We start from the raw sequence: 17122 nt of genomic DNA on the forward strand, positions 1-17122 counted from the left end.
GGATTACAGGCGTGACCCACCGCGCCCGGCATTTTTTTTTTTTTTTTTTTTTCCAGAAGGAGTCTCCCCAGCCTCCTGAGGAGCTGAGATTACAGGCACACGCCACCACGCCCAGCTAATTTTCATATTTTTAGTACAGACAGGGTTTCACCAGGTTGGTCAGGCTGGTCTCGAACTCCTGACCTTGTGATCCACCTGCCTCGGCCTCCCAAAGTGCTGGGATTACAGGCATGAGCCACCGTGCCTAGCCAAAAAAAAAAAAAAAAAGTTTTATTAGTCAAGCATTGTGGTACACATCCATAGTCCCAGCTACTCAGGAGGCTGAGGCTGGAGGATTGCTTGAGCCCAGGAGGTTGAGGCTGCACTGAGCTATTTTCACACGACTGCACCCCAGCCCAGGCAACAGAGTGAGACTGTTTCTAAAACTAAATTTTTTAGGCCGGGCTTGGCGGCTCATGTCTGTAATCCTAGCACTTTGGGAGGCTGAGGCGGGCAGATCACAAGGTCAGGAGATCGAGACCATCCTGGCTAACACAGTGAAACTCCATCTCTACTAAAAATACAAAAAATTAGCCGGGCGTGGTGGCAGGCACCTATAGTCCCAGCTGCTCGGGAGGCTGAGGCAGGAGAAAGGCCTGAACCCGGGAGGCGGAGCTTGCAGTGAGCTGAGATTGCGCCACTGCACTCCAGCCTGGGTGACAGAGCAAGACTCCGTCTCAAAAAAAAAAAAAAAAAAAAAAAAAAAAAAAAAAAAAAATTTATAAAATTTTTAAAAAATCATGCTGAGTGAAAGAAGCCAGACACAAAAGGCCACACAGTAGATGATTCCATCGATATGAAATGTTCACAATAGTCAAATCCACAGAGACAGGAAGCAGATTGGTGGGTGCCAGGGGCTGCTGGGAGGGGGAATGGGGAGTATTTAATGAGGACAGTGTTTCAGTTTTCCAAGATGAAAAGAGTTCTGAAGATGGATGGTGGTGACGGCTGCACAACAATGTGAATGCTCTAAATGTCACTGAAATGTTCTCTTTAAAATGGTTAATTTTGAAATGAAGTATGGAATGAGGAAAAAAGTTTTTCTAAAAAAGTAAAAAAAAAAAAAAAAAAAAAGAGGCCGAACACAGTGGCTCACGCCTGTAATCCCAGCACTTTGGTAGGTCGAGGTAGATGGATCACCTGCAGTCAGGAGTTTGAGACCAGCCTGGCCAACATGGCGAAACCCATCTCTACTAAACATACAAAAATTAGCCGGGCGTGGTGGTGGGCGCGTGTAGTCCCAGATACCCGGGAGGCTGAGGCAGGAGAATGGCTTGAATCTGGGAGTCAGAGTTTGCAGTGAGCCAAGATTGTGCCACTGCAATCCAGCCTGGTGACAGAGTGAGACTCTGTCTCAAAAAAGGAAAAAAAAAGAAAAAACGACCGGGCACGGTGTCTTGCGCCTGTAATCCCAGCACTTTGGGAGGCTGAGGTGGGCAGATCACAAGGTCAGGAGTTCGAGACCATCCTGGTCAATACAGTGAAACCTTGTCTCTACTAAAACTACAAAAATTAGCCGGGCATGGTAGCGTGCGCCTGTAGTCTCAGCTACTTGGGAGACTGAGGCAGGAGAATCACTTGAACCCAGGAGGTGGAGCTTGCAGTGAGTGGAGATTGTGCCACTGCACTCCAGCTTGGGCAACAGAGCGAGACTCCGTCTCAAAAAATAAAGAATAAAAACAAAAGGAAAAGAAAGAAAAGTGCACTAGTCGCGCTGAGAAAAGGAGATAAGAGAGGCTGGGGACCAACTAAGGGAGCTCAGGGCACATCTCCAGATCCAAGACAATGAAAGAGATGGAGCCTGGTGTAGACAGTGACAGTAGACGGGGGTAGAGAAACACAGAGACAGCAGATGGGCCTGGGGGACTGGTTAGGGGAGGTGACCCATGGAATAGATCTGACCCATCCGCCAGGAGATGCGACAGGGGAGCTTGCTTGCTGATTTTTCTTTCTCTTTTTTGAGACAGTCCCGCTCTGTCGCCCAGGCTGGAGTGCAGTGGCACGATCTCGGCCCACTGCAACCTCCGCCTCCCGGGTTCAAGTGATTCTCCTACCTTAGTCTCCCAAGCAGCTAAGACTACAGGCAAGTGCCACCACACCCGGCTAATTTTTTTGGTACTTTTAATAAAGATGCGGTTTCACCATGTTGGCCAGGCTGGTCTCAAACTCCTGGCCTCAAGTGATCCACCCGCCTTGATCTCCCAAAGTGCTAGGATTACAGGCGTGAGTCACCGTGCCCCGCCTCTTTCTTTTTTATTTTCTCTCTCTCTCTGTCTCTTTCTTTCCGTTTATGTATTTTTAATTAATTAATTAATTATTTTGTGAGACAGAGTCTCCCTGTGTCGCCCAGGCTGGAGTGCAATGGCATGATCTTGACTCACTGCAACCTCCTCCTCCTGAGTTCAAGTGATTCTCGTGCCTCAGCCTCCCGAGTAGCTAGGATTACAGACATGCGCCACCATGCCCGGCAAATTTTTTTATTTTTAGTAGAGACAGAGTTTTGCCAAGTTAGCCAGTCTGGTCTTGAACTCCTGACCTCAGGTGATCTGCCTGCCCCAGCCTCCCAAAATACTGGGATTACAGGTGTGAGCCACTGCGCCTGGCCTTTTTTTTTTTTTTTTTTTTTTGAGACAGAGTCTCGCTCTGTCGCCCAGGCTGGAGTGCAGTGGCACGATCTTGGCTCACTGCAAGCTCCGCCTCCCAGGTTCACGCCATTCTCCTGCCTCAGCCTCCGGAGTAGCTGGGACTGCAGGCACCCACCACCACGCCCGGCTAATTTTTTTGTATTTTTAGTAGAGACAGGGTTTCACCGTGTTAGCCAGGATGGTCTCGATCTCCTGACCTTGTGATCCGCCCGCCTCAGCCTCCCAAAGTGCTGGGATTACAGGCATGAGCCACCATGCCCAGTCTCTTTGATTTTTTTGTTTTGTTTTGTTTTGTTTTGAGAGACAAAGTCTCACTCTATTGCCCAGTCTGGAGGGCGGTGGCGCAATCATGGCTCACTGCAGCCTGGAACTCCTGGTCTCAAACAATTCCTCCCACCTCGGCTTCCCGAGTAGCTGGGACTACAGGCACGTGCCACCATGCACGGCTAATTTTTTTTGTACAGACGGGGTTTTGCTATGTTGCCAAAGTTGAACTCAAACTGAGAGGGGGAGCTTGAGTTGAGGCAGAGGTCTGGCCTCCTGGTCTTTGCTCCTGCCATACCCATAGCCAGCCTGCCCACCTCAGTCCTCAATCCTATTTCACCTTGAAGAGCCGAATGCCCCTCCTCCCCAGGGGGCAGCCAGTGTTAAGGATCAGTCCTTAGCGAGTCCTCCTGCCTCGAAATCACACCAACCTCTTTGCCATGCCAATGAAGAAATGATGCTGGGACAGCCTGAATCAGGGTCAGATTGACGTGAGGGTCTCAGGCCCCTTAGAAGAGGGGTCCACAAGCTGCTTCTCCAATGAGCCAGACAGTAAATATTTTCAGCTTCGAGGGCCAGACAGTCTGTTCAATGACTCAAATCCGCGGTGGAGCGTAAAAGCAGCCACGGATACAGGGTAAATGAATGAGCACAGCTCCGTGCCAATAAAACTTTATTTATGGACACTAAAATTTGAATTGCATATACTTTTCCCCATGTCGTGAAATTTCCCTTTTGATTTTTTTTCCCCCAACCATTTAAAAATGAAAAAGCCATTCTTAACTCACAGGCTGTGCAGAAACAGGTGGTAGGCTGGATTTAGCAAGCCCCGGTTTAGATGGTTCCAACACCAGCTCCTCTCTCCCTCCGCCCCACATCTGCCCCTTCAACTCCCATATCAGGGAGTCTGGGAGGATTATCCATTTTTTAAGAAGTATTCTTATAAGGATAATAGAGTCTTACACTGTGAAAATAAAAACCTGAGTCCAGCTACTTGGGAGGCTGACACTAGAGGACTGCTTGAGCTCAGAAGTTTGAGTCCAGTCTGGGCAACATAGTGAGATCCCTATCTTTAAAAATTAAGGCCGGGTGCAGTGGCTCACGCCTGTAATCCCAGCACTTTGGGAGGCCAAGGCAGGCAGATCACAAGGTCAAGAGATTGAGATCATTCTGGCTAACATGGTGAAACCCCATCTCTACTAAAAATACAAAAAATTAGCTGGGCGTGGTGGTGGGCGCCTGTAGTCCCAGTTACTCGGGAGGCTGAGGCAGGAGAATGACGTGAACCCAGGAGGCGGAGCTTGCTGTGAGCCGAGATTGTGCCACTGCACTCCAGCCTGGGCGACAGAGTGAGACACCATCTTAAAAAAAAAAAAAAAAAAAAAAAAAGCTGGGTGTGGTGGTGGCTCATGCCTGTAATCCTAGCACTTTGGGAGGCTGAGGTGGCTGAATTACCTCAGGTCGGGAGTTCTGGTCTAGCTTGGCCAACATGGTGAAATCCCATCTCTACTTAAAATATAAAAATTAGCCGGGCGTAGTTGCAGGTGCCTGTAATCCCAGCTACTCAGGAGACTGAGGCAGGAGAATCACTTGAACCAAGGAGGTAGAGGTTGCAGTGACCCGAGATTGCGCTATTGCACTCCAGCCTGGGCGACAAGAGCAAAACTCTGTCTCAAAAAAAAAAAAAAAAAAAAAAAAAAAGTGTGAGGGGGAGGAGTGGACAAATAGGAAAGTTGTTTAGCTTTGCAGGGTCTCTGTCAAAACAGCTGCAATCTGCCATAGTAGCAAAAAGGCAACCACAGATAATATGGACACAAATGGGTGTAACCTGTGTACCCTGAATTCATGACGGCTGAAATTGCAATTTCTTATAATTGTTATGTATCATGGAATACTCTTCTTTTGTTTTCAACCACTTAAAAATGTAAAAACTATTCTTAGCTCAAGGGCTGTGCAGAGACAACGGAAGAATGCCGCCTATGGGCTGCGGTTGGCAGACCTGGGTCCAGTTGGCTGCTTGTTCTCCCACACATTGTTGGGGGCTGGTACAGGCTAGGCTTTGCCCACAAAGGTGTTGCGTGAATGAACACTGAGTGCGTGAATGGTGGCAGCCAGCCGGGCCAGCAAGAGAACCCTTTCGTCATCACCTCTTTCCTGAGCAGCCTTGGGAAAGCCACTTAACCTCTCTGGGCCTTGTGTTTACAGCTGTAGGTGATCCCGATGTTAGTCTTGCTGGTTTGTTTTGAAGATGTTAAATGTATCTGGCCCGCACAGGGCCTGCCTCAGCCCTGGTGGGGGCCTAGGGATTCCCACTCCTCCTCCCCAAAGCTGAGAGGCTGTCCTTAAAAGGGAAAAGGTGGCTGGGCACACTGGCTCACACCTGTAATCCCAGCGCTTTGGGAGGCCGAGGCAGGCGGATCATGAGGTCAGGAGTTCGAGACCAGTTTGGCCAATATGGTGAAACCCGTTCTCTACTAAAAATACAAAAAATTACCTGGGCCTGGTGGCAGATGCCTGTAATCCCAGCTACTCGAGAGGCTGAGACAGGAGAATCACTTGAACCCAGGAGGCAGAGATTGTAGTGAGCCAAGACCGCGCCACTGCATTCCAGCCTAGGAAACAGAGCGAGACTCCGTCTCCAAAAAAAAAAAAAAAAAGAAAGGGAGAAGGCAGAAGTCAGGAGCCTCCCCACACTAGCTCAGGGCCCCCCAGCATCACACCCCTCAAGCCCGCCGGGCTGGCGCCAGGGCCTGGCCAGCACCACACACGCACTCTCCTCCTGGCCTAAATATATTCCAACCTCAGAGACATTCCACGCCCCACGCTCACTTCCGCCTTCCTGCCCTAGCGTGGTACCAGAAAAAAAAATCCCACCGAAAGAGGGCGGGTAGAGGAGGAGGAAGCAGGAGAGGGCAGTGTGGCCGGTCTTGAGATGTGACCTGAAGGGTCCTGGCCTTTATGGGGATGCTGGGATGGCAGAGATTGTAGGATGAAGAGGACCTCCATTCTGTTTCTCTCCTCTTCTCAGTTGCTCTGAGTCACCATTCCAGCAGCCCCTGGCCTGGAGCCAAGGTGGAGTGGGACATGAGGGCAGAAGGCAGGCAGGGAGATCCGCTTGAGTCCCTGGTTTCTCCTCCACGCCCATAGGGGCCATAGGGGCCATCGGTCTAGCACCCACCTAGTAAATTCGGAGGCAGGGTCAGGGCACTCCACGCCCTCTGGCTCCAGGGCACCACTGCCACCACCCACCCCTGGGAACCAGGAAATAGAACAAGGCAGCCTGATTCCACCCACCTCAGGCTGCTGTCCAGCAAGCCCACCCACCACGAAATGGGCGGCTGGCACCCCTCGCTCCAGGTCGAGGGATAGTGCAATGGGCCATGCTATGGTCTCACTAATCCCTTCCTAAGATTCTAGAACCCACAGATCACCTCCACCACAAGGACTCGATCCAGGCCCAAGACGAGAAATCACATGTTCCTGGCCCAGTGCAATGGCTCGTGCCTGTAATCCCAGCACTTTGGGAGGCCGAGGTGGGCAGATCTAGAGGTCAGGAGATCGAGACCATCCTGGCTAATGGTGAAACCCTGTCTCTACTAAAAACACAAAAAATAAGCCGGGGCTGGTGGCAGGTGCCTGTAGTCCCAGCTACTTGGGAGGCTGAGGTAGGAGAATGGCATGAACCTGGGAGGCGGAGCTTGCAGTGAGCTGAGATCGTAGCCCGGAAGAAAGCAAGACCTTGTCTCAGAAAAAAAAAAAAAAAAAAGAAAAAAAGAAAACACACGCTCCAAGTTACTTTGCAGGTTGGTGTGTGGACAGGTAGAACAGTTGAAGCAGGCGGGAAGGCTGTGCCCCACCCCGCCCCAACATTTGGCAACATCTGGAGACATCTTTCATTGGCACAGGGTTAAGGCCAGGGCTACTAGTCAACATCTAAGATGCACGGGTAACTCCCTGCACAAAGAATGATCTGGCCCCACATGGAGAAACCACAGACTGGACGCAGTGGCTCATGCCTGTCATCCCAACACTTTGGGAGGCTGAGGCAGGAGAATTGCTTGAGGCCATCCTGGGTAACACAGAGAGATCCTCATCTCTGAAAAAAAATTTTTTTTTTTTTGTTTGAGACAGAGTTTCACTCTGTCACCCAGGCTGGAGTGCAGTGGAGCGATCTTGGCTCACTACAATCTCTGCCTCCCAGGTTCAAGCAATTCTCCCGCCTCAGCCCCCCGAGGAGCTGGAATTACAGGTACTCACCATCATGTGTGGCTAATTTATATATATATATTTATATATATATATAAATTTTTTTTTTCTTGAGACAGAGTCTCGCTCTGTCACCCAAGCTAGAGTGCAGTGGGGCGATCTCAGCTCACTGCAACCTCCGTCTCCTGGGTTCAAGCAATTCTCTGCTTCAGCCTCCTAAGTAGCTGGGACTACAGATGCCCATCACCATGACCGGCTAATTTTTGTATTTTTAGTAGAGATGGGGGTTTCACCATGTTGGCCGGGCTGGTCTGAAACTCCTGACCTCATGATCCACCCGCCTCAGCCTCCCAAAGTGCTGGGATTACAGGCATCAACCACCGCGCCTGGCTTAATTTTTATATTTTTGAGAGATATGGGTTTCACCATGTTGGCCAGGCTGGTCTTGAACTCCTGACCTCAGGTGATCCACCTGCCTTGGCCTCCTAAAGTGCTGGGATTACAAGCATGAGTCACCACAATTGACGCCCACCAGGTTTTTTTTTTGTTTTTTTTTTAATTAGCCAGGGGTGGTGGTACACACCTATAGTCCCAGCTACATGGGGGGCTGAGGCAAAAGGATCACTTGAGATCAGGAGTTCAAGGCTACAGTGAGCTATGATCACACCACTGCACTCCAGCTTGGGTATCAGAAGAAAACCCTGTCTCAAAAAAAGAAAGAGCCTGGGCGCGGTGGTTCACGCTTGTAATTGCAGCACTTTGGGAGGCTAAGGCGGGTGGATCACCTGAGGTCAAGAGTTCGGGACCAGCCTGACGAATATGGTGAAACCCTGTCTCTACTAAAAATACAAAAATTAGCCGGGTGTGGTGGCAGGCACCTGTAATCCCAGCTACTCAGGAGGCTGAGGCAGGAGAAACCATTGAACCTGGGAGGCAGAAGTTGCAGTGAGCCCAGATTGCGCTGAGATCTTTTTAGAGACCCTATCTGTAAAAAAACAGCCTGGGTGACATAGTGAGATTCTGTCTTGAAAAAAAAAAAAAAGAGAGAAAGAGAGAGAGACAGAAAGAGGAAAGGAAGGAAGGAAGGAAGGGAGGGAGGGAGGGAAGAAAGAGAGGAAAGAAAGCAGCTATTATTATTGTAGGGGCTCCAGAGATTATGTCCAGTCCCCTTTTAGCCCTTAAGTGAGCCCTTTGCCAGGATCAAGAATCCAGATTGACACCAGATAAATTCATGAGGAAAATGTATAAATGTTATTAGTTTTATGTGTTCATGAGATCTTCATAAGAGTGTGAAGTCTGAATAACTGGCCAAAGCAAGATGCTTGTATACATTTTAGATAAAGAGGGATACATTTAGGGTGAGGTGGGTGGATTGCTTGAGGCCTGGATGGAGTTCTAGATCTGCCCTGGCAACATATGAAGATCACTGTCTCTACAAAAAAATTTTTTCTTTTAAATTTTTAATTTTTTCCCATATGGAGTTTCGCTCTTCTCGCCCAGGCTGGAGTGCAGTGGTGGGATCTCAGCTCATTGCAACCTTTGCCTCCTGGGTTCAAGCAAGCCTCTAGGCTCAGACTTCCGAGTAGCTACGATTACAGGCATGCAACCACCATACCCGGCTAATTTTTGTAGTTTTAGTAGAGACAGGGTTTCACCATGTTGGTCAGGCTAGTCTCAAACTCTTGACCTCAGGTGATCCGCCCACCTCGGCCTCCCAAAGTGCTGGGATTATAGGCATGAGCCACTATGCCCGGCCTAAGAAAAAAACTTTTTTAATTAGCTGGCCAGGGTGGTGCACATCTGTAGTCCCTGCTACTTGGGAGGCTGAGATGAGAAGAATTGCCTGAGCCTAGGAATTTGAGGATGCAGGGAGCTATGATTGTGTCACTGCACTCCAGCCTGGGTAACAGAATGAGACCCTGTCTCAAAAAAAAAAAAAAAAAAAAAAAAAAAGGAGTTGGAAGACAAAGTTTTGGTGAAGATGTGAGATTCTCACTGGCCTGGAACACCAAGCGAGAGGGGGCTTGGAGCTGCTTGGGTGCCTGGGAAGAGCTGCCAAGGGGCCTGTCCAGTCTAGGGAGTGGCCAGGCCAGCAGGGAAGACAGTAGGAATATCCTTCCTAGCTGAGATATGTCCCCAGCTTTTCAAAATTTACAGGTCAGCTGCCAGGGAGGGAGTCACCTGGAGCAGGGGATGGGCTCACTCGGGTTATCTGGGACAATCACAGGTAACCTCAGTCTGTCTGAGGCAGCCTGAGGGTGGGGCAGAGAATTTCCCAGGAGCCCTGTGGGGTGGGGTGTGCCTGGCTGTGTGGGACCTGCTGAGCCTGGACAAGGCAGCTCTGAGCGTTAAGGAGACCGAGCTAGCCCATCCAGTCTGACCAGAAACCCAGGCTCAAGCTTGGGATATGACGCCATGGGGGAGGATCCTAGCTCCAGCCTCCCAGTCTCAGGGACGGGGCTGGCGTAGTCATGGTGGAACCACTGGGAGGTTGAGGGATGTGTGTGCCTGCCCCACCCTCTACCCCAGGGATGTCCAGAGAGTCATGAGAAAGAGGGACAATGACCAGGCGTAGTAGCTCATCACAGCACTTTGGGAGGCAGAGTCAGGAGGCTCACTTGAAGCCAGGAATTGGAGACCAGCCTCAGCAACATAGCAAGACTCCGTGTCTGCAAAAAAATTTAAAAATTAGCCAGGCATGGTGATGTGCACCTATAGTGCCCAGCTACTTGGGAGGCTGAGGTGGGAGGATCACTTGAGCACAGGAGTTCAGGGCTTCAGTGAGCTATGATCACGCCACTGCACAGCAGCCTGGGCGACAGAGTGAGACCCTGTCTCTAAAAAAACAAACAAAAGAAAAAAGAAAAAGAAGAAAGACCGGGCACAGTGGCTCACGCCTGTAATCTCAGCATTTTGAGAGGCTTAGGCTAATGGATCACTTGAGGCCAGGAGTTTGAGATAAGCCTGGCCAACACGGTAAAACCCCGTCTCCACAAAAAATACAAAAATTAGCCAGGCGTGGTGACACATGCCTATAGGCCCAGGTACTGGGGAGGCTGAGGCAGGAGAATTGCTTGAACCCGGGAGGTGAAGGTTGCAGTGAGCTGAGATGGCACCACTGCTCGGCAGCTTGGGTGAAAAAAAAAAAAAAAAAGTCAAGAAAAAGACGCACAAGCCTGGGAGAAAGGAGGGGAACCAATGAGGATCCCAGGCTGCGTGCAAAGATACAGCAGTGCCCACTTAGTGCTCAGAGAACAAAGACCCTCCCACAAACACCCCCAATACAAGTGGCCTCATCACAGCACCTGCCGCCCTGCCCCTGCCAGAGCTGCAAAGCAAAGCAGAGAGGTTACATTATATACATGTAACAAGTGTTCTCATATACGCCATGTACATGCACAAATAAGTGATTTTCTTCAGACAGGGCCTTGCTCTGTTGCCCAGGCTGGAGTGCAGTAGCATGATCATAGCTCACTGCAGCCTCAAACTCCTGGGCTCAAGCCACCCTCCCGCCTCGGCCTCTAGAGTAGCTGGGACTACAGGTGTGCGCCCCCATGCCTGGCTAATTTTTTGCAGAGATAGGGGAGGGGGGGTGGTCTCACCATGTTGCATAGGTTGGTCTCGAACTCCTAGCCTCAAGTGATCCTCCCACCTCAGCCACTCAAAGCTTTGGAATTACAGGCATCAGCCACTTTGCCTGGCTCAATTTTTTTTTTTTTTTTTTTTTTGAGATGGAGTCTCGCACTGTCGCCCAGCCTGGAGTGCAGTGGCGTGATCTTTTCTCACTGCAAGCTCCACCTCCCGGGTTCACGCCTTTCTCCTGCCTCAGCCTCCCGACTAGCTGGGACTACAGGCACCCGCCACCAAGCTTGGTTCATTTTTTGTATTTTTAGTAGAGACAGGGGTTCACTGTGTTAGCCAGGATGGTCTTGATCTCCTGCACTCATGATCTGCCCGCCTCGGCCTCCCAAAGTGCTGGGATTACAGGTGTGAGCCACGGCGCCCGACCTTTTTTTTTTTTTTTTTGGAGATGGAGTCTCAAAGTCTGGAGCAACCTCGGGCTCAATGAAACCTCATCCTCCCAGGTTCTAGTGATTCTCCTGACTCAGCCTCCTGAGTAGCTGGGACTACAGGTGCACACCACCACCACCAGCTAATTTTTTTTTTTTTTTTTTTTTTTTTGAGACAGAGTCTTGCTCTGTCGCCCAGGCTGGAGTGCAGTGGCGCGATCTCCACTCACTGCAAGCTCCGCTGCCTCCCGGGTTCATGCCATTGTCCTGCCTCAGCCTCCCGAGAAGCTGGGACTACAGGCGCCCGCCACCACACCTGGTTAATTTTTTTTTTTTGTATTTTTAGTAGAGACAGGGTTTCACCGTGTTTGCCAGGATGGTCTTGATCTCCTGACCTCGTGATCCGCCCGCCTCGGCCTCCCAAAGTGCTGGGATTACAGGCGTGAGCCACCGCGCCCGGCCTAATTTTTGTATTTCTAGTAGAGACAGGATTTCACCATGTTGGCCAGGCTGGTCTCGAACTCCTGACGTCAAGTGATCCACCTGCTTCAACCTCCCAAAGTGTTGAGATTACAGGCGTGAGCCACTGCACTTTGTGAAACCCGTGGTGAAACCCTGTCTCTACCAAAAATACAAAAATTAGCCAGGTGTGGTGGTGCACGCCTGTAGTCCCAGCTACTCATGAGGTTGAGGAAGGAGAATCATTCAAACCTGGGAGGCGGAGGTTGTAGTGAGCTGAGACTGTGCCACTGCACTCCAGCCTGGGCGACAGAGTGAGACTCTGTCATAGAAAAAGAAAAAAAAACCTCCCAGACTGAAGAGAAGCAGCCCCGGGGCATGCACCCTCAGCTTCCCCCTCCAAACTGGCTTCATATCTAACCCTCATGGGAGGGAATTTCTGGTCCCAAACAGCATGACAGCACTTTGAACATTCCAGTATCTGTTTATAAGGTAGTGTCCGCAGGGATTTGTAAGGTGTCGCGCTGACTTCAGCGGCCTCCCCTAGCCAGCAGCACGAAGGGGTGAAAGGGTCCCAGGAGCCCCACCCCACCTACCGCCACCTCATCCAGAGTCTGAGAGCTGCAGCCGGCACAGACCAGGCGGTGAGTAATTGCAGGTTTGCTTCAAGCCTTCTGGGTCGTGAGAAACCAAACCAAGTTTCACTCCGGAAGGGCGCGCCTCCGCAGCAGGGGAGAGAAGGAAGGGGTTGGGGGTGGGGTGGTCTCAGGTGGAGGTTAGCAGCAAGCTGGCCTGGAGCCCAGGCTCTAGAGCTTACCAAGCCCCAGCTGCTGGGCCCCGGCCCCTCTGGCCTCTGACACACCCCTGACTAGGCGGCTGCCCGACAGGCCCTCCCTGCCCTCGGGTGTAAAGGCTGAAGCAATGAGCCATTTCCTTTCCTGTGCACTCTGCCAGGGCCCCGCTGATTCCAGACACCAGCAAGGACGGGTAGTGCGGAGTGGCTGGAGGCAGAGGGAGGAGACTTGCAGCAGCCTCTCCAGTCTAGCTGTTCGATCATGCTCAGTAAATAATGTTTACAAAATAAGTAAATAAACAAGTCAGGGTAGGGCACGGTGGCTCACGCCTGTAATCCCAGCATTTTGGGAGGCCGAGGCAGGTGGATCACGAGGTCAGAAGTTCAAGATCGGCCTGGCCAAGATGGTGAAACCCCCATCTCTACTAAAAATACACAAATTAGCCGGGCATGGTGGTAGGCGCTTGTAATCCCACTCCTCAGGAGGCTGAGGCAGAGAATTGCTTGACCCCGGGAGGCGGAGGTTGCAGTGAGCCGAGATCGCGCCTAGTCTGGGTGACAGAGCGAGACTTCGTCTCTAAAAATAAATAAATAAATAAATTTAAATAAACAAATGAACAACAACAAACAACTTTGTCTTTATCCAGCCCCTGGACTGAGGGTGCACAGATTGACCTCTGGGGAAGTTTTCATCCTGCAGAAAGGGGAGAAGAGATAACTTGGCAAATGATTCTAAGAGGGAACCTGGTGAGTGATCAACCCTGGATGTGAGGAAAGAGAAAACAGGTAACCCAGGAGTGGCAAGGAGACCTGGGGTGCGGCACTCAGCTCCCAGAAGAAGCTGGTTCCTTATCTGAGAACCTCAGCACTTTGGAAGGCCGAGGCGGGAGGATCACTTGAGCTCAGGAGTTAAAGACCATCCTGGGCAACATAGCAAGACCCCTAAAAAAACAAGTGAAGTGCCTACTTTTTATCCTGACCCAGGCTTATGGGGAAGGTTAAGTGAATGCATGGAAGTGACCAAGTACAGCATAGCTTTGGGGCCTGCGGCTGCCGTAAGCATCACTAAGTCTCATGACTATGGGGGAGGTTATCTTAGCTGTAAAAAACCGGAAGCCTCCCAGGCAGAAGCAAAGTCTCTGGGGCCTTTGGAGGCTTTCGGAATCTTCTGAGGGCATTTCTCAGACTCTCTGTGTAAACAGAGGGGACTTGGCTTGAAGCCTCAATTAACACAGCAGCTAATTCCCCCAACATAACTTCTCAGGGCTCCCAGGAGGAAAAAACTGTTTCCAAGGCTCCCAGCTCACTCCTGCCCCTTAGGGAGCTCCTAGACTGCCTGTCTCCTCTTGGTAGGCCCCTGGGAGTACTTCTCAAGCCAAGGGAAACTGAGACCCAGGATGCCAAGGGAACTGGTTCAGGGATCGTGGCCCCTAAATAAGCCCAGCAAGGCAGCTAGAACAGTGATTTGCACACATGGCTGTTCCTTGGATTTACCTAGGATGCCTGGGTTCCCTGACCCCATCCCTGTCCATGCCCTGGAGATCCTGGTGTAACCTATCTGGGGAAAAGCCTGGAACATCGCAGAGCTCAGTGCACAGGGTTCTCCCAGGCTAGCCCTGCCCTGTCCCTGACTGCACAGCCCTCAGCAATAGAAGAGAAAGCCCTGTAACTCCATTAAGTGAGAAAAGGTGTGATTCACCTCACCCCTGCTAATCACACTCACAAAAGCCTCAATTAACACAACAGTTAATTCCCGCAACAAGATTTCACCTCGGGCTGCCTCTCCCCCTCCACATAAGGCAGGACCTGGGAGGTGTTCCCTGCAGCTGCACCGCAGGAAAGGGTTAACAGGAAGTGCCTGGCGTCCTGCAGCCACAGAAGCCCCATTGTTTTCCAGCCCGTCCCCTCCCCCTCGTCCAGGAAGACCCTCCGGGGAGCCCCTTCCAAGTGCCCTGGAGTCTCTCTAGGCTGAAGGCCAGCCCATCGGGAGAGTGTGCACAGGAAAAGGAAACTGGCTGGGTGCGGGCTGGGGAGGCACAGCTGTCACTGACGCATCTCAGGCGGGGGGCAGTTTCCGAGGAGGGGCGCTCCACCTTGCCCGCCTGGTGTGTGTGGGAGGGGGTCAGCCCTCCCTACAGTCCCCATCTGGAAGCCAAAAGCCTTTTATTTGGGGTTCTTAGGTAAAACTGGATCCCCTGCCTCCCTCCAGCCATGCCCCCACCCCACCCCACCCCACCCCAAGCATCCCTGGGTCCGAAAGTTTAACACCCACCCCTCCTCCATCTGATTTCAGATCACTCCTCCAGGTCCTAACTGTCAGCTTTTTCTGATTAACTGTGCTGGGTGGGGTGGCCTGGATGGGGTTGGGGTGGTTGCAGGAAGAACTGTTGGCAATTCCCTGGGAGCCCGTGGGGGCGGGCTGGCTGAGGGTGAGCAGCTGGCAACCAGACAGGCCGAGGCCCTGGGTGGACAGGCCGAGGAGGAAATTAATTAGTGCCAGTCAGGTGGCCAGCCGACTGGGAGGACGGCACCGCAGGGGGCCCGGCCAGACGCTGAGGTGCGGGAGAGCTGGGGGATGGGCGGACAGTGAATGCTGGGATTATGTCTTAACTAAGACTCAACAATGTACTGGGGGAGGGGCCAATTGGACCAGGAGGCTCGAAGACAGGGCAGGGAAGGGCAGCAGGGCTGGGGCTCCTGGGGGTTTCTTCTGAGAAAGGGATTCACCAAAGGGCCAGGCGGGGAGCACGATGTGGGGAGGCCTCAGCTCTCTTGGACATAAGTTTGGGGAGACACAAGCGCCCCTTAACACAGACATAGGTGGGATGACCCCCTAGGCTGAGCCTCAGGAAACAGGAAAGGTCCTAGAGCGCTTCTGGACACAGGTGGAGGAAGTCTGGGCTTCCCTGGACAAACGTGGGGGTCTGAACTCATCTGGACACAGGTGGAGAAGATCCGGTCTCCCCCAAACACAGGTGTGTGGATCTGAGCTCCACTAGACACGGCTACGAGGGTCGTGGCCTCCCCTAAACGCTAAAAAACCGGGGAAGGTGTAGGTTTTCCTGAGCACAGCGGGTTCTGAGCTCCTCTGGACTCCCTAAGTACACGTGGAGGTTTCAGCAACTCCCAAGCCAAACAGAGTAGTGTGAGCCTCAAACTCTGGCAAGTCCCATTACTCTTTCATTCTCTCGGCCCTTTTTCCCTGATTGGGAGCCGAACCCCCGAGGGCGGTGCAGAAACCGCGACTTCCCCACGCCTCTGACGCCCCCAGGCCCTGGGCGCTGCCTCCGCCTCCGCCTTCCCGCTGCGCGGCAAGCTCCGCCCCCGCCTCCCTGGGACAGGCAGGGCGGGTACGGGAAGGGGGCGTGGCCCGAGCAACTGACCACGCGGGGTGTTCTTGGAAGTCGCGGATTGCACGGCGCGGGGGCGGAGCCCAGGGAAAAGCCAAAGGCGGGAGTCAATTTGCATGCCCCGCCCTTGGGCGTGATAGACACAGGATGGCTCGGCACCGCATAGTGACGCCCTACCCACCTCCAACGCTAAGCCTCCCGCTCACATTTCCTTGGCAAGATCAAGTCCCTGCCCTGCCTGGCTAGCAACTGGGCCGCGGCGTGGCCTGCGTCGTCCCTGCCCTCAGGCGGGTGGACTTCGCCGAAGGTCCTGAAACCGGGTAAACCGGTCTAGGTGCTGCTTCTGGGTTGGTCCCGACCTGTGGCCCGGCCCTTTCCCAGATCTATAGAGGCTGAACTGGAGCGCCCTTCCCATAAGTCCTGCACGGCAGGGCAGGGCAGAGTGGGGAGAAGGCTTCGGGATGGAGGACCTGACTAGAGCTGTCCTTTATTTGCTGTCTTGCAGAGCAAAACTCTGGGCCTGTTTCCTCATCTGTACTCACTCAAACGAAGGTTGCAAAGGCATCATTCATTCACAAAAACCACTTAGTTAACCATCTGCTAGACTTGGTCCCTGCTCTCATGGAGGCCATAGGCTACAAGAGGAGACTAACTCAGAAACAACGGTTTAATTCTACAAAGGTAAAATTGCACTTGTGATAAGCATTAAGAAAAAAATATATATTTATTTTATTTATTTATTTTTGGAGACTGTCTCGCTCTGTCGCCCAGGCTGGAGTGCATTGGTGCAGTCTCAGCTCACTGTAACCTCAGTCCCCCAGCCCTGGGTTCAAACGATTCTCCCATCTCGGCCTCCGGAGTAGCTGGAACTACAGGTGCACACCATCATGCCTGGCTAATTTTTGTATTTTTAGTAGAGATGGGCTTTCACCATGTTGGCCAGACTGGTCTCAAACTCCTGACCTCAAGTGATCCACCTGCCTCGCCTCCAAAAATGCTGGGATTACAGGCATGAACCACTGCTCCCAGCCCCGCAAAAATTTATTTTATTATTATTATCTTTAGAGACGAAGTCTCGCTCTGTTGCCCAGGCTAAAGTGAAGTGGCGTGACCTCGGCTCACTGCAACCTCCACCTCCCAGGTTCAAGCGATTCTCTTGCCTCAGCCTCCCAAGTAGGTGGGAAAAAGGCTTCTGCCACCACGCCTGGCTAATTTTTGTATTTTTAGTAGAGACGAGGTTTCACCATATTGGCCAGGCTGGTCTCGAACTCCTGAACTCGTGATCTGCCCACCTTGGCCTCCCAAAGTGCTGGGATTACAGGTGTGAGCCACCGTGCCTGGCCTCATTTTTTTTGA

General features: G+C 51.9%; 2 long non-coding RNA genes across 6 annotated transcripts in view; one reads left to right on the forward strand and one right to left on the reverse strand.

Moving 5' to 3' along the window:
- LOC103234015 (uncharacterized) overlaps positions 1-12721 on the reverse strand; it is a 57165-nt gene extending 44444 nt beyond the window's left edge. For 2 of the 5 annotated variants that reach the window (XR_012093239.1, XR_012093240.1), the window contains exon 1: positions 12220-12721. This is a non-coding gene — a long non-coding RNA (uncharacterized lncRNA). Of the gene's footprint in view, positions 1-5442; positions 9044-12219 lie in introns of those variants that run through there. The other 3 variants (XR_012093238.1, XR_012093242.1, XR_012093241.1) reach the window with 3 other exon arrangements.
- LOC103234016 (uncharacterized) lies at positions 12055-16504 on the forward strand. The gene is made up of 3 exons (XR_497532.3): positions 12055-12267; positions 13064-13163; positions 16272-16504. It is a non-coding gene; the product is annotated as an uncharacterized lncRNA (long non-coding RNA).
- Positions 16505-17122: the final 618 nt, after the last annotated feature.

This window comes from Chlorocebus sabaeus, chromosome 6 (genome assembly GCF_047675955.1).
Source record: "Chlorocebus sabaeus isolate Y175 chromosome 6, mChlSab1.0.hap1, whole genome shotgun sequence".
NCBI classification, from domain to species: Eukaryota; Metazoa; Chordata; class Mammalia; order Primates; family Cercopithecidae; genus Chlorocebus; species Chlorocebus sabaeus.